Source organism: Pinus tabuliformis, chromosome 3_2 (genome assembly GCF_031772625.1).
Source record: "Pinus tabuliformis cultivar Carrire ecotype Pingquan chromosome 3_2, CPIR1, whole genome shotgun sequence".
Taxonomy (NCBI): Eukaryota; Viridiplantae; Streptophyta; class Pinopsida; order Pinales; family Pinaceae; genus Pinus; species Pinus tabuliformis.
This window is the reverse complement of record NC_142302.1, coordinates 498,391,455-498,419,288: the sequence shown is the minus strand read 5'-3', so window position 1 is coordinate 498,419,288 and position 27,834 is coordinate 498,391,455.

The window sequence follows — 27,834 nt, the reverse complement described above, 5'->3', positions numbered from 1 at the left end:
ATTAACATTTCTTTTGTTCTCATCATGAGTTTCCTTTACTACCTTTTCACCATTAGTGACCCTTTCTTGTAGCAAGTTCTTCAATTCTTCCATGTCTGTCTTCAAATCTATCTTCAAATTTACCATCGAATCCTCCATCTTAGCTTCCATGCCCTTTATCTTAGATTCCACACCATTTATCTTAGATTCCGCGCCATTTATCTTAGATTCCACACCACTTATCTTAGCTTCTGTTAGCTTTTGTGAGCGTGACATTTGTTGCACTTGTTCTTGTAATTTTGATATATCATGTAGCATTTCTTCCTCTTCTTCATGAGTCATGCTAGAGCTTTCAGGTTCCTTACTAGGTGTTTGCATTTTCTTTCCTCGGGGCATCAGTTACCGATAATAATGCTTTACTATGCCCTTTGAATTCCGTTAAACCAAGCTTACATAAAAATTAAAAAAAAACTACACACCTTTTTTCACTTAATAAAAGCCTGATATTGAATCTGATGTATCTCTGTAATTTCAGATCATCCAGTTTTGAATTTGCTACCTGTAGTAGCCTTTTGTGTCCTCTTTCCAATGCCACAAGTCTGAGCCAAATTGGATTCTCCAAGGAAGAGTTATGTGAAATCTCCCACAGTGACTTGCTTTTAGACTGGTTCAGTAGAGCGAACTTGTACGACGTGCCACGAGTCACTGTTTCAACCTTTGAATCTGAAATACACATACAAGAAACTAAAGTCCGTCCTCTTTCTGTACCTTTTTACGAAATTTCAATCCGATCCTCAGAGAGAAAGTTATGACGATTTTCCCCAGGTCACCTGTTTTGAATGTAATTCAGGAGTCTGCAAAAAGACCAACTTCCTCAGATCATATCTCCGAAAATATCGCGCGAAAAGCTCTGAAATTAGGACCCAAGGTTCAGCGCCAATTCTTCTCAAATGGGTTTTTTTTGCGACTTCTGAAATGTCATAGAAAAAAAAGTTATAGCGAAAATTCCACGATGACCTGTTTGGAGCAGCGAAACCCTAGAATCCAAAGCTCTGATACCAAATGTTATGAAACCAGCTCACAAAAAGATAGAAAAGAGAGATCCACGCCTTAGAATTCAGCCTCTTCGAGGGGGAAACCTCCTTTACATTACATAAATGAACAATTCTTGGATGATACAAATGACAAAACCTCCTTTCTATATATAGGAGTCTAAGGAGTCACAATATAATCCAGCCGACCTAACAATAATAATATAAAGCCACAAAAATAACAATAGAGGGATTCTATGGGGCACATAAATAACAATATGGGGGCAATAGGGGCACCACAATATAAATAAGGGGTATAACTACAATAGTAATGGGGTAATCACTAGTATTATAGGGACCCAACAACGGCCGCCGAAGAACCTGCGTAAAGAAGTACAACTGATATCTCAAGTACATGATATATGTGGTATGGGCGTAGCCATCCATAATAGAGTACATAATAATCTAGATCCAAGGCATGGACGCAGCCATCCAGAGAGGATCGATAAGTAGACTCAGGCATGGTCGCAGCCATCCAGTGAATGAGTCATGTAATGATCATAATAATCCACAAATCACAGCCTGGATTTCAATAGACAAAGTCCAGGGTCTTGCGCTCCATCTCGACCCGAACAGAGTACAAGTTCAGGCATGCGAATACATGAGTTGAAGTCAAACATGCATGAACATCGTTTGATTACCAGTCAATGATGAAAATTGTTAACGGACGCGAGAGGTACCGCCAATAATGACAATGGTCCTCAAGGTACTATAGGTACAATCTACGGCGTGTGAATCAATGAGCTGGCGTCGAACACCCGTAGAATCATTCGATCGGAGGCCAATGATGAAAACCTCTCGTCGAACATGAAGAACCTGCCATTGAGGCATGCAGGCTCCAAGGCACCGAAGGGAGTCTCTAGATCAGCTTCCTGGATAATGAGCTGAAGTCGACAGGAAGTGACCTTGATCAAAGGTGGGCCATAGTGTTTCCCACATCATTGACACGAGACAGAGGAAAGATGTTGTGGTGATTCAGAATTATGTGAGGTATCAGAGGGAGGTTGTAATTCTACAGAGGTCAGCTTCTCTTGAACATATCAGTGGCACGATAGTGGACTTGGCAGTATTTGACATCAAATGAGCAGAGGTCATGGTGACAAGGAAATGAGCAGATGAGAGGTCAAATAGGATCACCCAAACCCACGAAGGCTAGTGTAAAACAAGATGAGATGTTCCCACCCAGACACGAATGCAGACTAGTGCCATGTTCAAGAGTGACATACTACCGACACGACAATAATTATGGGTCCATTTTCCCCACCATTTCTGGCGAGTACCCCAGTTATTTTTAGCAAGCTTGAAGGGGATAGCATATGCTTGTGGGCGTCATTACGACGGAATCCGATGTCATTAAGTTTTAACGAGTCTGACAAAGGAATAACTCGGCATCTTTTCCTATTTAGAGAGTTTGAAAAGACAGCAGAAAAGAAAACTCCAAGGGGGGTCCTTTTTCATAAAGTTGTGTCTCCCGAGCCTGAAAAAGTATAAAACAATGCTCGAAAGATCCGCCCGACCATTACGATCGAGGAGTACTTTTCATGAGTAGTGATTTCGACCTGAAAAAGTAAAAAAGCGATCGAAGCCACGTCGCTTCGTAACCGTTAACGAACCTAAAACGACAAGGGTCCAACGATCTTTTCATTTTTACACGGTTGGAAAAGAGTTTAAAGACGACTGCCTCTTATTTACATTTAATGAGTCAAGAGGGAAAACTCGGCAATCTTTTCGTCTTTAAACGGTCAGAAAAGAGTTGAAAGTAGACCTCCATTTTTATTCTCTTTAACGAGTCAAAAAGGGAAAATACTCGGCAATCTTTTCATATTTTACGAGTCAGAAAAGAGCTTAAAGGTGACTCATCCTAGAGGAACGAGTGGTATAAAGGGTAGCAACTGGTTCCGGCAATGGTGGAACTGCTCAAAACATGTAATGGTCAAGAGGCTGGCTAAGAAAACCACTCATCGCTGCGGTTCCTCAGGAAAGGAAAAACAACCAAGTGAAAGCATATGATCAGCCAAAGAGATGGTGGCGATGGAATGAAACAACCAAGGCTCATCTAACAAAATTCAGCGGATAAAGCGGCAATCACGAGATGTAAATTAGGTATGGGTTCATTTTTACACAAGCTTGAACCATGGAGAACTCTGCTTGGATTCAGTTTCATGTTTACACAAGCTTGAAACGAAAACTCTGTTTGTTATAAGTTCGCATGCCCCCAACATAATGACGCAAAATGAGGTACATGCCCCCCAAGCTTCATTGCATTCAACACAGTGGATGGAATGAAGGTTCACTCTCGAGATCTATGAAAGACTCGACTTGGATTTTATGACATCTTAATCAAAGACTCGATTGGGAAAAGGGGTTGTTTCATTTTTTAATGAGGTTGACACAGTAAAAGAACTATCCTCATAACCCTTGTTTCATTTTTTAATGAGCTTGACACAAGATCAGGAACTATGCTCGACTCCTTGTTTCGTTTTTTAACGAGGTCGACACAAGATCAGAACTATCCTCGGGACACATTGTTGCATTTTTTAAGGAGCTTGACATAAGAAAAGAACTATGCTCCGCCCGATCCTCGTTTCATTTTTTAAGGAGCTTGACACAAGAAAACGAACTATGCTCCGACCGATCCTCGTTTCATTTTTTAAGGAGCTTGACACAGGAAAACAAACTATGCTCCGACCAAACTTCATCATAATGAACAAGAAGTCGGGGCTTCCAAGAGTGCCACTCCCGGTGGAAGGGCAACATCTTGGAAGTCAGGACACAATGCCCCCAAGACACTATGCACGATGGCGGCATCACTGGATCCAGGCACGGGACAGGTGGCCACGTAGTTGATCTGTGATGGGGCAGATGCAACTGGTGGATGAAAACCAGGAGGGATGACAATGGCGTAGGATGCATCGGGGGACTAACAAATGACACTTGATTGATAGTCACTATTCTTCCATCGTGCGGAAAGCAAACCACACGGAAAAGTGAAGAAACGAGGGCCCCCATGGCATAAACATAGTCGCGACCAAGGAGAAGACTAAAGTCTAAAACACCTTGGGTAACCAAGACGTCTATATAGACGGTTTTGCCTCCCAAAGTAATAGGGAACTTTGGGAGAACTCCTAGAGATGGACAGGCTCCTGTGTCGAAGGCTAACAGATTCTGAGTGACTGGCCCAAGCTGCGGGGAACCTAAAGCTTTCCAAGTAGTGTATGGCATAAGACTGACAGACGCCCCTTCATCCAAAACAGTGCCAGGTACTGCCTTAGCACAGGCATGTACTGTGATCTGGAAAGGCATATGGGATGGAAGGCGACCGGCGATCAGGTGATTCCAATCAAAGGAAGCGACCAGACTAATACGATTCCCCCCATGTGCTAAAGGAGCCGAAGGAGAACCTTCGGGAGCAGCTGGTTTAGGAGAGTCATTTCGGGACTTAGGAGAATCTGAAGAGACGAGAAGAACATGGGTGTGATTCTCTTCCGAAACAGAGTGAGCGAGCGGTGGACTCGAGTTGACACTCTTTCCGACCAATGGTTGGTCTGGAACAGGCTGAGGATAGCCGAGTTTGGGAAGAGGGGCCTGGAAAAGAGAAGAATTTGAAGCAATCTCTTCGTCAGTAGGGGAACGATCTGTGGCTACAGAGAGACGTTGATAACCAAGGGGAAGTTGGGGTGAGGGAGCTGTAAGACTTTCCAAGATAACTGAGGCTTTATCCATGAGTGGACAAAGGTGAAGGGGATGATTGCCTTCACAAAGTCTACAGGGGATTCGGATCTTCCCTTTTCCCTTACCATTCCCGACTGATAAGGTAGCATCATCGTGAGCTTCAGAGGATGATGAGGGGCAGGTCGGATCGCGAGACCATACTTCTAGTACCCTGGGAATGCCAGGACAATCGCGAAGAAGATGGTCCTTCTTGCATAATCGACAAGGAAACTTGACCTTCCGCGAAGGAGCAGAAGGTGGCCCGACTTCAGGGGTACTCAGAGTAAGAGCTGTACTTCTAGCCTCTCCCTTGGGAACCTTCTTCTTCTTCTTCTTAGCCACTGGGTTACTCGAATCGAGACTTTCACCAGGCGAAGTAGAAGATGAGGACGTAGAAGTAGGCGTAGAAGGGGAGAGGTCCACCTTAGAATCAACATGATGTTGTTCAAGTGGAGGGACGGATTGACTAGACGGTGAGACGGCAGGGACCAAGGAGGTTGAGAACAACCAAACCGGCAACCCAACAGTTAACCCTGGGAGGGACAACGTTTCCATATAAGGAGCACCAACATTTCCAAAAGGAGCGAAATGACCAGGGTTCCCGTCAGAGGGGGTCCCTGGGTTGGTGAACCCCGGAAAAGTTGCCATTGAGAACAAAAAGAAGCCTACTCAAGCTAACACAAACAAAATCTAACCGGGTAATGTTAACGCGGCCGAATAAATTTCAAGACGCAAGGACAAAACTTGACCTTTTCATGTTTTAAGAGTCGAGAAAAGGACAAAAAGGTGACTCTAGTCGCCTTCGAGTGTTTTGTGAGTCCGAAGTGACAAATGCTCAGATGAGCCTTTTCGTTTAAGGAATCTGAAAAGGACCAAAAGTGACTACTCTAGAGAACTAGGCAAAAGGGGTTACCAAACAAATCCGTAAAACTACATATACACCTTGGCAGTCATATGAAAACCAAGGACTTCCCGTACGGTAGTCAATCTTCCTGAATGTTGTGTTCGGTGCGTTACGGCTTGTAAGGCGGCAGACACGGCTTCCTGTGGATAAAGGATGATAACCTAGTGGGGTCTCCCCTATATACCCGATGGTACGTGGGAGCTCAAATCCGTGCTAGACCACTATCGAGTCACAAAAGGAGGAATCACCCAACCGTAATGTGAAACAACAATGACTAGGTTTAACGACGCCGGAGCACGTCTCTAGCCTAGACCTCTAAACAGTGAGCGTTATGTTCCAATGTGTTTTTAAGTTCATTCAGTTCATTTTACAGTTGATCTTTGATTAGGTTTCGATTTCCAGGTCCTACCGTGTGTAATCTCTCACAATTTCCTAAATGCAAGCTATATGCCAAAATATATCATTTCGTTCGATGAATGCTAACTACGAGAGGGTTGAGAGCTTTCACACAAACAAAAATGACCATAAAACAATCAACAATAACTCTAATGCAGCTAATGGCAATTAACGAAACTTTTCTTTAAAGTCACTAATCGCTAACAACAACGAAAAGCTCTAATTTCCATTAACTAATTCAAAGCAAAAGAGATTGTTTGTTTGCTTTTCAATGGCAAAGTGCACTAAACAAATTTTGAGAGATAATAACACTGAGTAAAGAGACAAATTTCACTCAATGAGAATGCAATCAAGTCCCCAAAACACCAAGGCAGTCCTTCAAACCAAAAAGAAAACACAAAGACCTCTATGAGCTATGTGATCTAAGCCCAAACGAAGCCAAGCGAAATCCAAGCGAAAAGAAGAGAATCACTCGAATAACGCAATAAAAAGTTTAACAATCACTGAACAAGTGCAAGAGAGTAACCAAAAAGTTGACTGGACCAAAGCCACTAGATGCCCTAGGGCTAAAATGTGAAATCGGTGGAAAATGGCAAACACCCAAAGTATGCAAATGTAATCTATGCACACTTTTCATTCATATCCTGAAAATGAGAATTCTAATTATGCAAGTGTGATCTATGCAAGAGAATTCTCAAACACACGATGATTCTAATGTAATCTAAGAACCAATCAAGTGCAAATCAAGAAAAACGGGTGTGAGTTCCAAAGATCATAAACTAAAAACACTCAAAGGCGATTATCACTCATACACAATTTAGCCCCCCCCCCCGGCGAATGAGGGGGAAATTTTTTGCAAAAACAAAAGCAAAAAGATGCAAAATTGTGAAAAGACTGAGACAAACCTCCAAGTAATGATCAAAGGAAATTAAATTAATAATTTTCCAAAAAAACTCAAAACCAGTCAAACAAGACTCAGACACACTCAAGTGATTGAAAAAGGTGTAGCTAGACACAAAACCCAAGCTTGGAAGGCTACAAACAAGAAAACTGGAAAAGTTCACAGGCCTGGCGTGACTGTCAGGCGGAAACTCGCGCTTTTATGGGATTGGCGCGGGTTGTCTTTGAGCAACTTATGCCAATTGGCGCGACTGTAAGGCTAAAAAGTGCGCCGATCAAGTTTGCTAAATCAAAACGAAAACAAGCAATCCAGGGCTTGAAGACAGTATCTAGGCAAACCAGGAAGCAAGAAACAGCAAGAAATCCAACCCAGAAAGCTATCTAAGCAACCAAACGAGAAACCAAAGAGACAAGACTCCCCGGCGGAGTCACCAAATTGTTGTCGAGGTAAATCCTCTCTGCGGACAGAGACGATCCCTACTAGCCCAGACCGGGTCTAGCAACAATCACACAATGCTATCATGCAAGTCCCTAATTGCAAAAACAAAGTGGATGGTGAGAACCTACTTGGATTCCAACGCTAGTGTTCATAGAAGAGACGTCGCCCTCGTTCCTTTGCCTTGGCCGGTCACGATCCCCACGATCTCCGTGATTGGACACCTGCACATGCAAAGAACAACACAAAAACAAGCATAAAATCTAGTAGATGCAATTATATATCAGTCAGAAAAGATATAACTCAACATCAAACATAAGACAATGAGAGTGGAACCATAATGATAGTCATCTATTATTAATAAATAACAAAGAAGAATACAACCATTGTTCTGACGTCAAATCCTCCTTTGGCTAGGTAGTCAGCTACACAAGTCTTGCAAAGCTTGTTGGGATGAGGAACAAGCCTCTCTCTCTTTGAGTGACAAGAATCTCCTTACTTAGATTTAGCCTTATGGGTGCAAAGAAGGCTCTTGCAGCTTCAAACTCTCTATCACTATGCTGGAACTAGAACTATTGTAACTATGACTATTGTGACTAGCTTGCTCAAGGCATAGAGGCAAGCTTTTATAGATAGAGAAGAAAGAGATAGGATCAACCACATTATTCATGGGATTAGCTTTATCACTTGGAAACTTCCATGAAAGGTGGTAAACCACTTTCCCTTCTATGGAGATTCGAAGCCAAACCATCCTAGCTCAACATAGATTCAGTTGGTGAATGGGTTGAAGAGAACCTTCGGGAGCTTGTTGGTTAAAAACTTTACTCAATTCGGTTGGCGCGAGTGCGAATTTGAGACAGAGCGCCAATGGCGCGCCCTCTTTAGATGATTTCCCTCATTGGTGCAGGCAGTGAACTATGGACCCGCGCTAATGCAAAAAGAGCTGTTTTCATGGGTATTTTGCAGGAGATGTCTTCAGGGCAAATGAAGCTCACACTTAGAGGAATATGATGCAAGTGGTTTCAGGTCATGTCACTTCTCACAGGTCCCGGAATGAGTCATCCAGTGTGCGGGTGAGGGGTAACAGGGACGTTGACAAATGGTGACAAATTACTGTGTAACAACAAGAAGCATGCATAAATGAAAAATCAGTTTCCCAAAGCCATGAAACTATTGAAACAATTGATGCAACCAACACACAAAACACACTACCTGAAACAGAAAGTTCAAATCTGCACACTCCAAAAATGATTACAACTCCCAATACTGACCACAAGCATGAAATCCTATGGTATTTGGAGTTTGATGGTTCGGCAAACAAACTAGGAGCAGGGGTAGGAGTATGGATCCATAATACACAAAACAATCATGCAGAGGGTCAAGCTTATAGATTAAACTTCAGATGTACTAACAACATGGCAGAGTATGAAGCCCTCCTTTTAGGCCTTAAACTCATCAAATCTCTAGGAGCAACAAAAGTTTCTATTCTAGGTGACTCCGACCTGATTATATAGCAAATGAAAGGCAATTTTGTTACTAATGACAATAGGCTAAGGGCTTATATGTCTGTTGCCATAGAAATCCTCAATTCCTTCACCGATTCCAAGCTTGCCAAAATTCCAAGAAGCCATAATCTCCACGCGCACAACCTAGCAACGTTTTCCAGCACTTGCAAGCTGCCTTTTGAGCCCAATCACCATTTTACTGCCAAAATTAAGCACAGGCCTGCAGTCCCAAACAATGTCAAAGATTGGCAAGTCTTTGAAAATGATGGACAGATCAATAATTTCCTCACTTTACAACAAGAATTTTCAAGCCTAAAGATTGATACAGATGCCATGGATGACCTACATCAGCAAATGAGCCAAAATGAGCAGACTATAACAGCTGAAGCATCAAATCAAATGCTGCGCCCAACCATTTTTTATGACAAGAATATAGAAGAGCTGAAACAAATGAATTTGGATGAAATAACTGAAGCAGAGGCTGAAGTTATTGAACTGAAAGACAATTTTCTGCCCACAGGCCTGACACCCTTAGAAGACATTTTTTATGCAAATGATGTCCCCAAAAAGCCAAAAATGCAACCCTTAAACGCTGCAATTGAAGACTGTAATATTGGAATAGCATAAAAGCCCAAAATGATAAAACTATCCAAGTGTTTGCCCCCTAATCAAAAGCCAAAGTATGTTGACCTGTTTAAAGAGTTCCAAGATGTATTTGCATGGAGTTATGAGGACCTCAAGTCCTATGATACTTCAGTCATTCAACATACCATCCCTTTGAAACCAAATCAAAAGCCTTTCAAACAGAAACTAAGGAGAATCAACCATGTGCTTCTCCCCTTGATTGAGAAAGAAGTAAAGAGAATGTTTGAAGCTGGAATTATAGCACCAATCAGATTTTCAGAATGGGTATCCAACTTAGTGCCCACAAGGAAGAAAACAGGTGAGATTAGATTGTGTGTTGACTTAAGAAATTTGAACCAAGCCTCTCTCAAAGACCACTACCCATTGCCCAAGATGGACCATATTTTACAAAGGGTAGTGGGGTCTTCCAGAATTTCACTGTTAGATGGCTTCTTAGGATTCAATCAAATATTAGTTCACCCGGATGATCAGGATAAAACTGCCTTTACAACACCATGGGGAACCTTTAAATATGTCAAAATGCCTTTCGGACTAAAAAACGCAGGTGCTACTTTTCAAAGAGCAATGGACATTGCCTTTGCCAAAGAAATCCATGATTTCTTAGTGGTCTACCTTGATGACCTTACCCCATTTTCAAAATCTGATCAAGAGCATCTAAAACATCTAAGGCAAGTATTCCTAACATGTAGGAAATATGGCATATCCTTGAATCCTAAGAAATCCCTCTTTGGCCTAGAAGAAGGCAAATTACTTGGCCATATCATTTCAAAAGATGGGATTAGAATCGACCCGGAAAGGATCCAAGCCATTCTCCAAATCCCCTATCCAAGAAACATCAAAGAGTTGCAAGCATTCCTAGGAAAGATCAATTTCCTAAGGAGATTCATCCCAAACTTGGCTGAGTTAATAAGAATGCTAAATAACATGTTAAAGAAGGATTCCAAGGTAAAATGGACTTTAGAGGCCAAGCAAGCCTTTGAGGGCATAAAATCTGCCTTAACCCAAGCTCCAGTCCTCACAAGCCCTCAATTTGATAAGGATTTCATCATTTTTTCATTTGCATCTGAACATTCCATAGTTGTTGTCCTGCTGCAAAAGGATGATCAAGGAAATGAAAAGCCAATTGCATTTTTTAGCAAAGCCCTTAGAGATGCCCCCTTGAAGTATCAAATAATGGAAAAGTAGGCATATGCCCTTGTTAAAGCAATCAAAGATTTCCAAATTTACATTTTATACTCCCATGTGATTGCCTATGTCCCAAACTCTGTTGTAAAAGACATCCTAACTCAAGAGGGAATTGAGGGAAAAAGAGGCAAATGGATTGCCAATATCCTTGAGTATGACATTGAGATAAAGCCCACTAAACTGATAAAGGGACAAGGTTTAGCCAAACTGATGTTCGAAACAAATTTCCAAGCCTTAGACATAAATGAACTGGACAACGAACAGGAGCTGGCGACTCCACAGATCAGTCAAGCTTTCTTGCAATCCCCATGGTATGCTGATATTTGTTTTATATTGTTAAACCTGCATGCTCCTCCAGGGTTGTCCAGAACCAAAAAGAGATTTTTAAAGATGAAAGCATCAAAGTTTTGTGTCTTAGATAGTGCCCTGTTTTGGAAGAATCATGAAGGAATTTTGCTGAACTGTTTAACTTTAAATGAAACTGATAGTGTTATGAAAGAATTTCATGCAGGGGACTGTGGAGGGCACTTATATTGGAAGTCTACAGCTGATAAGATACTAAGGGCTAGTTACTATTGGCCCTCTCTGTTTACTGATGTGAAAAAATTTGTGATGCCTTTCCATAAGTGCCAGATCTTTGAAGGCAAAAGAAAGCTGCTGCCCTTACCCCTTAAACCCATTTCAACCGAGAAACCATTCCAACAGTGGGGTTTAGACTTCATTGGTGAGATCCACCCATCCTCTTCTGGCTAGCACAATTGGATTTAACTGCTACAGATTACTTCACCAAGTGGATTGAGGCCATCCCATGTAGGCAAGCCAATGACTCCACCATCATCCAATTCCTTGAAACCAATATTCTGTCCAGATTTGGTTGTCCAGAGAAGATCATTACAGACAATGCTGCTGCCTTTAAATCCAAGAAAATGATCAGTTTTTGCCACAAATACCACATTTCCTTAGGTCACTCCTCAGCCTATTATCCTCAAGGTAATGGCCTAGCCGAGTCATCCAATAAAAGCCTCATCAATATCATCAAGAAAGTCTTGGAGGAGAATAAAAAGAATTGGCACAAGAAACTGGTAAATGCACTATGGGCTGATAGATTGACAACCAAAAGATCCATTGGAACAAGCCCATATGAGTTAGTCTATGGCATGGAGGCAAGATTTCCTTCATCTTTGGGGATCCCCGTGATCAAGCTACTGCAAGAGATTCAGGCTGAGCCCAATGATATCCAAAGAAGAATCAATCAAACCATCCATCTACAGCAAACAAGGGAGCAAGTGTATAACAGAGCTCAGATTTTACAAGAGAAGCTGAAGAAGATGTTTGATAAAAGAACAAAGGCTGAAGATTTCTACATAGGCAACAAAGTGCTAAGGTGGGATTCAAGGAGAGAGGACAAAGGAAAGCATGGCAAATTCGATTTCCTGTGGAAAGGACCCTTTGTCATTCAAGCTATGCAAGGCAACAACACATATTTTCTGAAGAGTTTGGATGGCACAGAAGCTGAAGAAGGCCCTGTCAATGGCTGAATGCTAAAGCACTATCATGACCCCTTTTGATGTACATAATGTAGCTGTATATTATTTTTGTACATTATTAATTGTATTTTCAGCATTTTTCATTTACAGCAGTCCGATAAGGGAATAGCGCAGCAAATTTTGAAGAAAAGATCAAAGCAAATGCACCATTTGATCTCTATTTTGAATTAATTTCAAAAGAAGTGCTCAGGCAGATTTGAATATGTTTATAAGCACTCAGAAGGCAAGAAGCAGAGCTGTAATTTTTCTGCAAATCAGCTCAAAGTAATACTGCATAACAGCTTACAAGAATTCAGTCAAAAGCATCAAAGAAGAAGGAAGTTTTCAGATTACAGCAACAGTTGAAGACCAAGGCATTCTGACCTGCTGTTCTTGGCTTTTCATCTGGAAAAGCCATCCCCAAGTGGAGCCACTGTTAGCCTCCTATTACAATAGGTTTCATATTTCATGATTGACTATTTACATGCCAAATATGTCATTCTTTCCATGCTGCAAAGGTTCCATATTTCCAAGAAAAACTCAGAAAATTTAAAAAATGTAAAGAGGGTATGCCCTAAAAGAAAAATCAAAGGGAAAAAAGAATAAATTGGCCAAAGAGAAAAATAAATGAAATGAACCCCAAACAAAAGGCCAGGAAAGTGTGCTAGCTCAAATGCCACTACTATATTCCATTTTTGAAGAACTATTCCATTTTTGAAGAGTTTCACAGTTAAGGGAAGGCCAAACAGCTTAATCTTGGCTTCCCTAGGTTTAAATTGCTTGTTGTAGAGATAGAGAATAAATATCTGTCCAAACTGTTTAATCTTGGCAGATCATTTGATAGGTAGAGAAAAAAGGGTGCTCAACTGTTTAATCTGAGCCCCTGGCAGAAATAAGGATAGAGCTAGATAGGAGGATAGCAAAAAGAAAAGTTGAAAAGCTAGGTTTGCTAGTCTAAGTGCACCCAAACAAAAAGAAGAAAAAATGTTAGGCTAAGTAGGCTGGGTAGGTAGTTTTTGAGGTTGCAGAGTGAATAAGTGTGATCAATTTTGTATTTCAAAGTGTTATTTTACTTCAGATCACAAGTGCAAGGCAATTTTCCCTTGGGGCAGCTCAAATGAGGCATGTCTAACTTCCCCTTCTTCCTTTTCCCCAAAATTATTCACTAACTTCCCCTAAATAGGTCAAGATCTGCTTGACATTGCTTAATTTCATCATTTTTCATATCATTTGCCTAAGTAAAGGTCTACTTCACTTAGGAGTGCTCTTATTCATTCTACAAGTTCTATTTCCCCTTTTGTAGCCTAAGATTTCTATACTTAGCACTTTCTTCACAAAGTCCATATTAATTCCTAACTCTATTATATAAATCCCTTCTTATTTCCCCTTCCCCTATTTTTATGTTAAATATCCCCCTTATATACATATCCCCTCCCTTTGGTTGAAATATAACCATAAATATGCCTTGGGAATTACTAAGTTTATTTGAAACTTAGTAAGAACCCTCATTTTTCCTCTTTAACCATCTTCCAATGCTTTGGACCCCTTCCGATGCATTAACAACCTTCCTCCGATTTCATTAAACCTTTTTCAAGGCATGAAAACCCTTCCGATGCTTTAAAAACCCCTTGTAATGCATATAAACCCTCCTCTGATGGAAATCCCCCCCTCCGACGCGATATCACTGTCAGAGGTAATAACAGTGTTGGCCCCTTTTTCATATATGCCCCCATTCTTCATGCTCTGATGCGATATCGCTATCGCATCTGAAGCAATATCGCTATCGGGAGCCATTCCTATCGCATTTTCCATGTATCGTAAGCCTCATTTCTTTTTTCGCTTATTGGCGGTCGCATATGTGTTAAGGCCCCCCTATGGTTCTCCTTGCACGCCAGCCGTCTGATCACCCCGCCCATCCAACGGCCCAGATCATGTCGCATCGCTCCCATTTCGGCGGTCGCATATACATAAAGCCCCGCCCCCATTTCCCCGTCGATAGTGAAATAGCGATTTAATCACAGTCGCCCATTCGGGCCCTCAGATCAACGGTCTTCATTAAGTCGCAGCCCCATATATAGCATCGCTTATTCCGGAGCCGAAGTGTTATAGAGTGCAGCATATAAAAGTATCGGGTCCGAAAGGAGCCTTTTGCACGGCTAAGTGGGAGAGCTCCGATATTCCGGAGCCGAAATACTATAGAGTGGAGTTTAATGAGTGTCGGGTCCGCAAGGGATTGGCACTGTACGCTCCATAACCGGATCCGAAAATATATAAAGAACAGTTTGAAGGAGGCATCGGGTCCGCAGACCCATTTCATTATAAACCCGCCGATAAGGGACCGCCGATGGGCCGGACCCGATATCCATAAAAAGAGAGCCTATAGCGCGTCGGGTCTGCGGGGTTCATCGCACATCGGAGGCATTGTGGTTTGGGATCGGCCGATTGTGATATTGCGATTTGATTGCAACCGTTGGATCTGCCCGCGCTAGATCCAACGGCCCAGATTTAATTTCCGCTACAATGTCGCTCCCGCTCCATTTTTCATCGATTTTTCTGTGTAAAGTGATTTTTCGCTTTATATAGGGAAAAAGGCATTTCTCCTTGATTTTTGTTCGGCGCCCGCGCGTGCTCCTTCTCCAAGGGAAGCTTGATCATTCTGCATCAATTTTGGATCGCTCCACCACAGATTGGCTCTAAACAGCAGGGTTTTTTCCTCAGCAGGCCATCAGCGTCCATTCCTCCTCTTTTTTGCAATATTTCTTCAGTTTTGGCAATATTTTGATCGGCCAAGCGCCGATACTCATCCAAAGCCCACAGAGGTGCCACCACAGCTATTTTTTGCCATAAAGTGGCAGAAAAGGGGCGATTTGACAGTTAAAGTGTATCAGTGGAGAGAAAAGGCCCCGATTCATTGTTAAAGTGTATCAGAGTTGCGGCAAAGAGTATCAGATTAAAGAATATCAGTGGAAAACTTTAATATTGAAGCAGATGAGAAATAAAGAGCCCCAACAAAGTCAAAGAATATCAGTGGTGGAATTTAAAGCCATTAAGGCTCACTAGATCAAAGTTAATTCACATAAGGCCACCTAAGGGCAGCGCTGCAGAAACCAAAGCACAGTTATAGCCAAATGAACAGCACAGAGCTCAAAGGACATCATATTAACTCATTTTTGAGGCAGCTGCCCCAGAGCAGCAGTTAGATAGATCTTTTGTGCATTTATTTCAGGATAAGTTAGGTTAAAGGCACTTATTTCCCTTAGATCTATTTAAGATCTGCTAATTGTAGATATTTTGTGAATATTTTCTCTATATAAACCACCCTGTTCATTGTTTAAAGGGTTGGTTGGTTGATAACTCCTCTCCAGACTTGCACTGTATTTTTTGAGAGCCTCTATAATCAAAGATCGTTGGAATGCTTGGATGATGAACTGTATGTTGTGTTTTAATGGCCGAAGAGTGAACTATGGAATTCTAATGCTTCCACATGGCTCAATAAGTCTTTCTTGCCTCTGTTTTCATTTTATATGTGTTTATATCACCATTGTGTCACGATCTAAGTAACAGAAAAGAAGAATAGCTTAGAATTTGCTTAGCAACACTCTATGCTCAATTCCTGTTATTTCTCCATGTTTTCCTGAGAAATAGTTATGACTATGCATACTTGAATGATCATGTTTACGCTGTTTCTCTCATTTATGAATGATTGTTTAGGAATCCTTGAATGCTCCTAGATAAAGTTCATTCGCCCTCCTTTTGCTGGCTGATGAAAGATTCTTAGTTTCCTTTCATCTCTGACCTTCATTCCATCTTTTTTACAGCTTGATATTGTTCCATGTGTAGCTATATTGCTATGTATTCCTCTTGTGACCAAGAAAACGCACCAGCAGCCCTTATCCTTGACTCCATGCCCAATGGTTTGAACTTCTCACACTTTGCAGTCCAACTCCGTTTGAAAAGCATCATCCTTCCCACCAAAACTCAAAACAAAACCCATGTACACCATAACTAGCCTAAAATCATATCAAAACAAAGCTAAATTATAAAGAGAGAGCCCTCTCTGATTGCAGGTAGGCTAGAACCTATAATCCAAAGATTGGTTTGTGGTTACCTCGGCCGTATCCCTTAAGGAGCCAAGGGACAACCTGAGTGATAACAATGTCAATTCCAATAGTTAGATAAGATTTGGGATTAAGCATATTAGACTCTTGATGGGTAGAAAATTGAGATACATTTGTTTGAAAGATCCCTTGATCCTCCAGAGTTAGAACATATTCCTCCTTACTAACAAAAGATTTACAGTTGAATGAATCATGAATAATAGATTCAAACTTTTCATCCTCTGATTGTAATATCACACCATCTTGTACGTGATTGCAACCATGATCAACCAGGTAAAGATTGAAAGGATTTAAGGGGATTTCTAGTTTGACAAAATTATCAAACAGATCCAAGTACAATGAAGAGTGTGCTAGAGGAGAAGATGGAATGAAAGACTCAAGAGGAGGAGGATAAGTTCAACTTAAATCAGATTAAATTTGGAAGAACAATGGATCAATTTCATTGTCATCAATATAATGGTCAAAGATAGGCATACCAATATGACACTCAGATTGACCAAGATATTCCAAATATTCAAGAACCTAACAACTTACTTTTTCAAATTTCTCATCTGAATATGTATGAATTAAATAAAATTCATGATCATTATGAAGTAAAAGAGCATCACAATTCATAAATGGAGATTGTAAATTCTGAGAAAATTTTCTGAATTGATACCCTGCAAATCCAAGTGCTCAAAAAAAGAGAATATATCATCTGATATACTTGGATATTCACCACCATATGTGTTAATTGAAATAGGGGTGTCATGGTGCTGGCCATCCAAACTCTCAACTTGCATGCAAGGTTCAGAGTCATTTGATAGGTTATCAAGGCAAAATGATCAGAGATCAACCGAAAAGGCAAGACTATCATTTAGAAAGAGGGAGGAAAGGTAATACATAGCCTCAACACTTTTCTCCTCTACATGTGAAATACAACTACCTCATTCTCAATTACCACTTGAATCAACAGATTGAACATCATTATGAGTTGAAGTAGGTGAAACCAATGGATCATGAAACATATGTGGTAGAGGTTTCAGAGTATCCCCAGAGACAATCATGTTTTCATTTGGATATGATTCAAGATTGTACTTATGTGAATTAATATGATCATCAAAAACCTAAGGAATCAACTTTCGTTTTAGGCTCCATGCAATTACTGAACCATTCCAGTTTTTCCTTAGTAGGATGTGGATCATAAGAATTGGATGGAGGTTGAATGGATAGATGAATAGTTTGATTTTCAGATCTCTCAATTTTAACATTATCACCAGGGGGAACCCAAATTGATACTAGAAAAGGAGGAGGACAAGGAACAAAAGGAATAATAGGTTCTTCCTCGAAAGATTGAGGTGTCTCATGGTTAGCCAAAGTTGGGGAGAGAGAATCATCCAGGGGTTTGGACTCAGAATATCTGACAGAAAGTAGAATCAAAATTCTAAATTTTTTCCATAATGAAATCCAAATCAATAACTCCCTTGGGGAATTCATAACAAAGGTGAATAAAATTATTAAGAAAACCCTCTACAGATTCACTAGGTTCCATTATCAGAAAATCAATTATATCAAATACATCTTGATAATCATGCCTGTCAAAGGCTTCATGAAGCTCCTTAATAAGTTTCTCGAGTGAATGGATAGAAGCAGAAAGTAATGTATCACACCATTTCTTAGGCTCGACCTTCAAATTTGAGGGTGAACAACCTACCCATGACATCATTACAATGTATTCCATTAGAAAGGAAAAAATGAATGAATTTAAATGTATTTTCACGAAGAGTTAATTCACCCTCGCCGTCAATCTTAAATTGAGACAAGTCATGAATGATTTCATCGGAGATGGTAAAATCAAGCTCCTTATAAAAACATCTCAGGATTAAGATTTGGGAAAGAGCCATTTAAGATAAGAGATTCAAAATGGACTCAATTGGCACAGCTTTTCGTCTGGCCCTCCTTTCTCGCCCCACACTGTTGACGATGCTAGATACCGCAAACATACATGGGGTCTCCTTGATTTGAAGTCCCAATTAGACCTCACACCATTTAGAGTAGGAGTGCCATCCAAAGAATTAACTCAGCCACCATAACACCAATGTTAGTCTTGGTTCCAACAAATAACACAAGAGATTATATACATAAACCTTGAACAAGCAAGTAAGTTGACATTGTGAAACATCGATTGCAATGTATAAAAGGAGAATTTCACTATGGAGGAGACAAAAAGTGAGCCTGTACAAGGAAGTAATAGTACTAACCTAAGAGAGACACGTGATAAAATAAAGATTTCTTAGTTATCTAGTGAAATAAATCACATAGACACAACGATCATTAAACCACATACAACACACCTTCAACAAGATAAGTACCGAGGCCAGCGAAATAGTTCAATTTCCTCCAGTACATATGAACACAACATATACCATAAAATTCCCAATAATAGTCCTAAAACATTTGTGATACATGCATGAAAATGTGTTGGCTCTTAGAACTCCAATTATAAGGTGAAAGATCCAAGTAAATCAATTACAAATGATGAACACTAGCTCCATTAGTGGAACATTAAGTCACCTCTTTCTTATCCAAAGAATAGTTTCTTTCCTATGCCAAGTAGAGAAGCCAAGATTAGCTCTCCAAAGCTTAAGCCTCCAAAAGCGATTTTCTTAAGTTATGAGGTTGCTTTTATAATAAGGGGTAATGACCTTTCATATCCCCATGACTCTTGAATTACCTCATGAATCTTGGAATTCCAATATGTCCTTTGGACTTCTAAATAACTCTTGAACTTCTAATGACTTTTGGAATTCTCCTAAATACATTTTGTCCATATATGACTAAGTGACTTTTCATATTTCAAATATGACTCTTGGACTTCCTTACATTAAATTTTTTCCTTTTCTTTAAAATACATCATTACATTCCACATGACGATGTCGCATGACACATGGACACACACTAACTATTACGATGACACTTATACAAGTTACAACTTGACAATGATGACATGGACTTCATGATGAGGTGGAAATGCTAAGTTGTCTTCCTTGGTGCTTGATCTTGCATTCTTGATGATAAATATGGTCTTTACTTCATATGCATGAAAGATCCACTTTGTTTCTCATCTTCACCCTCCAAAGGGTCTTTGATCAATATCGGAATCTTTTGAGTCATCATGTAGTGTCTTCTATCTATCTTGGTCCATGATTTGTTTAATGTTCTCATGATAGTTCTCTAGTGCTTCTTCTTTGTAGTTGTTTCTTCATGCTTTCTCCTTGCTATTTTATCTTTTCCATGTTTGTCATGTACTCCTTCCAATGAAAATCATTCATGAGGGGCCAAGATTAGTATTAAAAACATCAATTCTATCACTATCTAGCTCATGGAATGATTTTCTCATTATAGGCCTATGAGAGGGTTAAAATAAGTAGGCTTGATTAAGAGGGCACAATCAAACTCATCAATGGCTTAGGAGGGATCCACCATTCATTTTTCTACACAATGCAATATGAGGAATAGCTCTTCTTTTTCCAACATAGTGAGGGAAGTCAAAGGGAGAAAGTGGAAATATTCATACTTCGTGGTCGTGCCATGTGCTCCAAAGAAAAGTAAGGAAAGCTTAAAAGTGTGGTTTGACCAATCAAGGGTGGGGGGCATCCTTCAGCCTTCCCTACTGCGCCATGAATTAAAAGGAATAGACAAAGGAGAGATTAGGTCACATTAGGGAATTAGGAAGGAGGTAAGGTGAAAGTTTCAGCCTTTGAGATGATGTTAAGCCCTCAAAGGAGAAGGAGACTTCATGGAGGGTGCAGTTTGATTGGCCAAAGACAAGAGGAAATAGAAAGGAAGCTTCAAAGGGAAAGGAAGCTTCAAGGAGGGCATAGTTTTATTGGTCAAAGGAAAGAGGAGGCTTCCATCAAAATTCCTTACTACACCATGCACTCTAGAGGAATATGTTAAGTCAAGTTTAGGCTCAAAGTGCATTTGGGAAGGGGGAAGGGTGAGGCTTCAACCTTCAAGAGTGCATCATGCACTCAAAGGAAGAGGAGGCTTGAGAGAGAGTGTGATTTTCTTCAAGAAGTGGTCGCTATTGCTTTTTAATGCAATTTTCATTGTAGGCTAGTGCATATTAACCCAACAGTGGATGCTTGGCCATTTAATGTGTGCTTTCAATTGAGGAAGGCCACAAGGATGAAGCCACTTTGCTCAAGATGGTTTTCTACACTGTGAGGATAGGAGATTATTTTCATTGCATGTTTTTCCTCTAAAAAAGGGTGGAAGAGTTCCATGCAGCTATCTAGGAGTTCTTTATGTGTCATGTAAGGAAGATTAGACCAAAACTCAGTGAAGTGAGTCAATATGAACAAGAACGGTCACGTGACTACCCTTGGGAGGATCATAATGTGCGACATATTTGGGGTAACCTTGAGAGGGACTCATTGCACCAACCTTTAGGAGTAATATTGCATCATTGAGGCTTATGGATAGGTTGATATCCACACTCAATAATAAGGCAAAAGGCTCCACAAGTTGCATCGGGCTAAAGGAACAAGAAGGGATCCAAAATGGCTAAGTGTGGGATTGACTGAGTAAAAGAGGGAAATGCATCTGAACATGACTCAAAATTGGATCACGCACACAAAACCATCAATGAAAACTAGAATGATACATAGGACTTGTGAATGGAAATCACACCTTGAAATGACATCAAATCAACACTTGTTTCTATGTGTGAGAGTTGAAATGACACATTACAACACTTAGAACATAAGTTAAAACAACTATGACGATTGTGACAAAACGATGCACTAAGTTGTAGGAATGTGCCTAGCACATATTCCAATGATATGTAGGACCATATAATTCAGAAGAGTGCACCAAAAATAAATTTGGTGATGTGCAAAGGTGTGACACATGCAGGACTGAAAATCACAAAAGTAACACCTGCAACACGAGGAAAACATAAGATGATACTTGAAAAATGTGAATGACATTGAAAGAAACACATGTCAGAGAGAATATAACATGAAAATTCGACTTGTCAAAGTGTCGTAGCAGATGCAACCACCCTCTAAAATTTTTCCTATGCTTTGTTTTGGAGCCTCCCTTCTAAATCACATCAACTCATCTTGCACTAATCCAGGTACTTGTGATTTGATTGAGCCTCATCCTTTTCATATTGGATTTTATTTTATTACTTGGTTTACTATCTAACTCACAAGCCAATCTCTTGACTTGGTTTTTAATAGTTTTGGGCTTTCCTTAGAGAATTGTGCAATTCTTAAGGGCAACTAGCCTTGCTCTCGAGAATTGTGCATTCCAATCTGACAGTGAGCCTTCAACTCAAGAATTTCACAACATCAGATGATAGCCAACCTTGAGCTATGAAATTATGCATAGCATGAGAGGCAATCTATAGCCACTCATCCTAGAAATTGTGCAAAACCCACTGTGCTCAGAAAATTATGCACTACATGAGCTATAGAGTTTCCTAGTCCTTCCCATAACTGTGCAATATTTCCAGGAAATGCATGGTAGGTTTTCCCCCTGGAAAAGAAATAAACTAAAGGGAAAAAAGCATCCCTAGGAAGTATGGATCTATTATTAGTTTCCTGAAGGTGGCACATTGCTATCTTTAGAAGTTTTCGCCAAGTGTCAATTTTGTCCTTGATCTCAGGCATGCACATCATAAATTCTAATTTGCTCAGTTCTATGTAATGGAAGAATTTAGAGATCATTTTTACATTCATCAAGATCTAGCATTTCGAAGGATATCTAGTAGCCTTTGAAGCATTGTTGTCACTTTTCCGAGTGATTTTTTCTTTTATCTTCTTTTCCCACTTTTTCCGTCGCTTTTTGTTGTTTAGATTGTGTGAGTGTTGTTTCACTTGTTTCGTTGAATGACTACTAGCATTTTAAAAAAAATTTAGCTTGTAGAAGTGTTGTTTTGATTTATAGATTTCCTTTTCCAAGTGTCACATGAGTTTTCCCATTTTTCACCAACGGTCGTTGTTGCGGCGACTCTCTTCACATGCTTCATTTTCCTTTGGTTTAATCAATTGTTGCACTTGTTTCACATGCATGCATCAAAATTTAGTCACATATGAACCTAGAATCACATCATCTTTTATATCTTCTTGATTTTCACACTCCCCATGGGAAGATCTGGGCTACCCTTGCTCGGATCTCACACCTCACTTCATGCACTATGTAATCTGGGAGCTCAAGGACTCTGCTTTGGCTTCTAAAATTGCACAAAGCCTATCCTAGCTTGGCCTCAACTGCACACTGTTTAGTTGTAGGAGCCAGTCTCCCAGCTTACCCAAAGAGACTGTGTAATGCGTAGTCTCTCCAAGACCCTGGTCCAGAGTAAACTGCACATTGTGCAGTTCCAATCATCAAGCTTCCACACTAAATGCTGGGACTACGCAGTGAGAAATACCATAGTCAGTTAGTCACCCCTATCACTCAAAAATGTGCAATACCTCTCATCAGATGCCCTGATTGCTGGTTGATCATGCTGTTAAGTTAGATTTGTAAGAGCTAATGTTTTCTTTCCATGAGTGTCCTTTCTGTCCAATGGGTACCACACTCATGAAGCACTTCTCTCTGGTAATAATTGTATCATGGCACCAAAGAGAGTTGATTCAAGAGAAACCACTAAAGGCAACACTGGGAATCATTTGAGCAAGCGCAAGTTTACTCGCCAATATATGCGGACACTCAATTTTTCATAGAAGAGGAGTCAACACTAACATGGCAGCAAGTCCAACAGTAGTGGCAGAAGGCAGCAATCAAGTACAAGATCAAGAAAGGAGGAAGTTACTGACATAATAAAGGGAGAACAAAGTTGTGGAGTAAAAGTGGATTCAATATTCATGCAATAAGCTTTGACAACATAAGCCAAAAGAAGCACAAGACATAGACAATAGAGCAGAGGAAGAGAGAAAAGAAGAGCTTGGAGGTAGCATAACTAAGATCGCAACAAGCAGAACAAGAACTGAAGGAAGGACCAGAGCTGAGGAGGAAAGAACAGAAAGAGAAGAAGAACAAAGGCAAGGCGCAATGGCAGAGCAAACAGTGCCAATACAAGTTGATGAGTCAGAATAGCTAGCATCTGATGATGAGAGTGAACAGATATAGGTTCCCTCAACAATGCTAAATACAAGAACCAAGTCTGGCTAGATATCGATGAGTACATGAAGACACTAAGATGAGAGGCCACGAGGGAAGACTTGGAGTTGAACACACACAAGATGCAAAAGTACATCGACAGTCCTGTCAAGGTCAACACCATGTTTCTCATGCTTTAAAATGAGTTGGATACAAGTTCTAATACCATATACCTAGATGCCATGGAGGCAAGAGTCCACTTTCAAGAAGACACCATCAGGTAGTTTGGGTACACCATCATGGAGTACCAAGCTTGGCATCAAATGATGTGACCAAGAAGGACCAAGTGGAGGTTGTCGATTTGGTCTTTCCCCAAACTTTGAAGTCATATTGTCTTGTATTTTTAGGATGTATCTACCATGTTTTGTCTCTCATAGGTACATGTGGAAAATCTAATATTATTTGTAAATATGTTGTAAGTTAAATTCTAAGTGTAATTAGTAGAATGTGAAAGGTCATCATGCTATGTAATGAGTTATTTGTAAATAACCTGAAGATTCATGAGGTAATTCAAAGAGTCACAAAGGGGAATGCCAAGGGTCACCCCACCCTTTGGTATAAATAGAACCTCATAACTCATAGAACAGGATTTTTGGGAGCCAGGCTTTTGGCTAGGCTTAGGCTTAGAAAAGGCTTGGGAGTATTTTGACGAGCCTTGGCTTCTCCACAGTGTAGAGCAAGCATACTTCTTTGGAGGAGCATGTGTTCTTGACTGTAATGTTCCACTATTAGGGTTAGTGGTTGTCAATGGTGTATGTATGGATGGAACTTTCACTTATAATAATAATATCAGAGCCAACACATTTTCATGCATATGTTTTTATTGTAGTTGGACTATTCTGGTTGTTCTAGCAATTTATGTTGATTAAATTACACATTTTCTTATGAACTACTTTGTATGAAATTGTATGAATCCTGTTGAATGTGTGTTTTTGGTTTAATTCATCACTTTAATTTGTGGACTACTCTACATTTTAGCTTGTGATGTCATTTCGCTCGTGTGTTCCTTTCAAGTTGCGTACTATTACAACCTTCTAAGGGGGGCATTTCCTTTTCCCCTATGTGTGTTAGAACCTCCAAGCATCGCAGTTGACTCTTTGCATGGTCACACACTTTCTCTCACCCAAATTTATGTTACTTATGTATATGTGCTACCGCGGTTAATGCATTACACTACCACCCACTGTTGGGAGTCCTACTCCAAACGGTTTGAGGTCTAGTTGGGACTTCATATCAGGAACATCGCCTGAATGTTAGCGGGTCCAGTACCATCACATTTTTGGCACTAGAAGGAGGTCCAAATGAAAAACCAAGCCCTTGAAGTCTGTTTTTAATTTCTACACATATTTCATGACTTCTGTTGAAATCATAACCCTGGCATGTTTGTCTCACATTGTTTATTTTGAAGCGTTGATGAGCATTATAGATGACTTGTCCAAATATAAGTCCAATGACAATAATAGAATACCCTTGTTTAGGAACACAGTTGCCTTCACTCGCTTTTGTGATAGGCAAGATGTCCCCTCAAATGACATTGCGTGTGGGTTGTTTGCTTTTACGTTCGAACATCATGCAAAGAAATGGTGTCACACATTGCCCACAGCCTATATACACTCTTTTGATCACATGCTTAGAGAATTATGTTGTTCTTTCGTTATTTATGACAGTAAAGCACTTAATCAAAAAAGCTAAAATTGCGAAAATCACGTGTCGAATCTCTTGAGCATTTCGAATCTATTGAGCATTTTCACGATCATTTTCTTCACTACTTTTATGAATTTCTTGAATATGAAGTTGACTGGGAATTTTTGGAGGAAATATCTATTCACATTTTTTAGAATCCACATGAGTTAAAATCTTTTGAACCTCTCCCAACATACCTCGATGTTAGAGATTCTAAATAAAATATGGAAAAGGTTGTTGTCCCAAGTGACCCTTTGTCCCCTTCTCATCAAATAGCTCTAGTTCCATAGGTCGAGGTGGGAGAAGTTGAGAATCAACTCATTGATCTGTCACCACCTCCTCCTACCCCACCTGCTCAAGATTTTTCCACATATTTGAAATGTAACCTCGATGATTGTCATATGGTCTTATCTCCTTAGCCTTTGTCCTTTGATTCCTTTGATCCTATGAATTTTGGTGTGTTGTGATCATCTGTCTCGGATCTCACATGTGATGTTCATGAGGATCAAGTTCTGGATGAAGTTGACATTGAATAGCCAAAATAAATGTTATAGATCCATTTGGGCACATCACTCCCATCATCCAGATTAGTGTTTTAGGGCTCATCAAACCCTAATTTCAGTTGCTCCATACCTTAAACAAGTCAACCTTTTGAATGCCTCATTCCCGGACAGTTTCATGGCCTGAAGACATCCTGAAATGACCTCTAGAGGGACCAGCACAAGTAGGCCCATGCAACGATGTACTGCAGAGCAGTTAAGTCCATGCCAGGGCGCTCTGCAGAGCACTTAAGCCCTCTTTAACCTGCACTAGGCAAGTTTGAGCAAAATTCACATAGAGTTTGGGGAATATTCTTATCTTTTGGAGCCTTCTAGAATATTCCCACACTTATCATCTCCTATGAGCTAGAAAATGGATGAGAAATGAGTTAAGATATATCCTATCCTCTCATCCCTTCCTCCATTGAACTAATTCTAAGTATGGAGGACATTCAATACCCTCATTGATGACAAAAACTCCTCCATCTTCCTATAAATTGAGCACTCATGTAAGTGATCAAGGGGCTAGACTTTGATGAATTGTAAGGAGATAATGTTAGTTTCAGAATTGAGACTATTGTAAGTGTCATTATGTTGTCGGAATGTCATGCTTATGATGCGATGTGGATGGAACCAAAGCTGGAGGAGTGACTTCGAATCAGGCTTCATGGTTGTAATTCTTCCTGCTATTCAATAAAGTATTTACACCTCTTTCCATATGCTTATCTTGATATGTGATGCTTATATGTGTGAATGTATCTGATTCCATTTACTTGTAATCAATAGATCTTTTTCTTTGATTGGTTCTTTGTCTTCTATTGATGCTTACAAGTAATTCTCAAGTGTGTTAAGTATGGGAAGGAGCGATAGGATCGATGGAAAGGAGACAAGAGGAAAGCAAAAGTACAAGTAAGTCCTCTCATTCTCTTTGTCTTATCTATTGTTTATAGAAAATGGTTAAATTGCTTTAAACTATTGTTCTAGATATGGCTACTTATCTAGGGAATTAGTATTTATCCGTAGATACCAAATTCTTCATAACAAATTGGCGACCATACTGGGGAATGATCATCATTTCAAGTAGCTTATCCACATCCTAGGACACTAGCAGACCTTACTTCCTTTCATTGATTGTATTTCAGCCTTGTTGAAGTGAATTTTGGTCAAAAACTGTGTTTATTTACCTCTTGAAATGGCTTACTGTCACCAACGCAGGCTTGTGAGGGACACAGTACGCTTTAGAGCACCCTTGGATTAGGGACAATGATCTAAAGCGCACCATCTCCCATTCAGGGCTGTGTTAATCCTCCTTGGGTCATTTTTCCACCTTTGGATAGGGCTTTTCACCAAATTTCTTCTGTTTGATTACTTGTTGAATGATCAATGAGAATCATGTCTCTGAAATCAAGATTGTATCTCCTTTTGTAGCCCTACTTTGACTTGATTGATTAATTTTTCTTAAATGATTTCTTTGTCATTATCGATTCATCGTCAAAGTTATTTTCTAGTCGATTAATCTTTGTTCAAAAGAAAGTGTCATAAAAGTCTTCATTTCTTTCGAAACGGAACTGTCGTAAAGTCTTCGTTCTTGCAAAAATATTGATTGATTTTATGTGCATTAGTTTCCTTTTGTTCATCATAACATTAAGGGAATTGAAAAGAAAAACTTGCATTGTGCATTGAAAATTTTTGTGTGTGCTCATAGGAATAGTTAGGGAAATTGCATTAGATGTGATCTTTTCTCTTTGTCAAAGATCTGATTGCTCTATCCCTTTCTAGCTAATGTTTTCATTGTTCAAATTGAATGAAAATAATGTTTATTATAATAGTTGCATTCTAGGAATTGAAAACATACATCAGACGGTGAACCTTGAAAGGAAAATTCTAAAGAAGATCAACTTAAAATTCATCTGAATTAGCCTAATGGAGCATTGTAACTTATTTCATAACATTTAGAGGTTCTAGGCTAGAGACATGTTCCGGCATCGTAAAACATAGTAGCTATTGCTAAATTGTTTGCGATACATCCCGAGTGTGATACCTCATTCCACGTATAGGAGTATA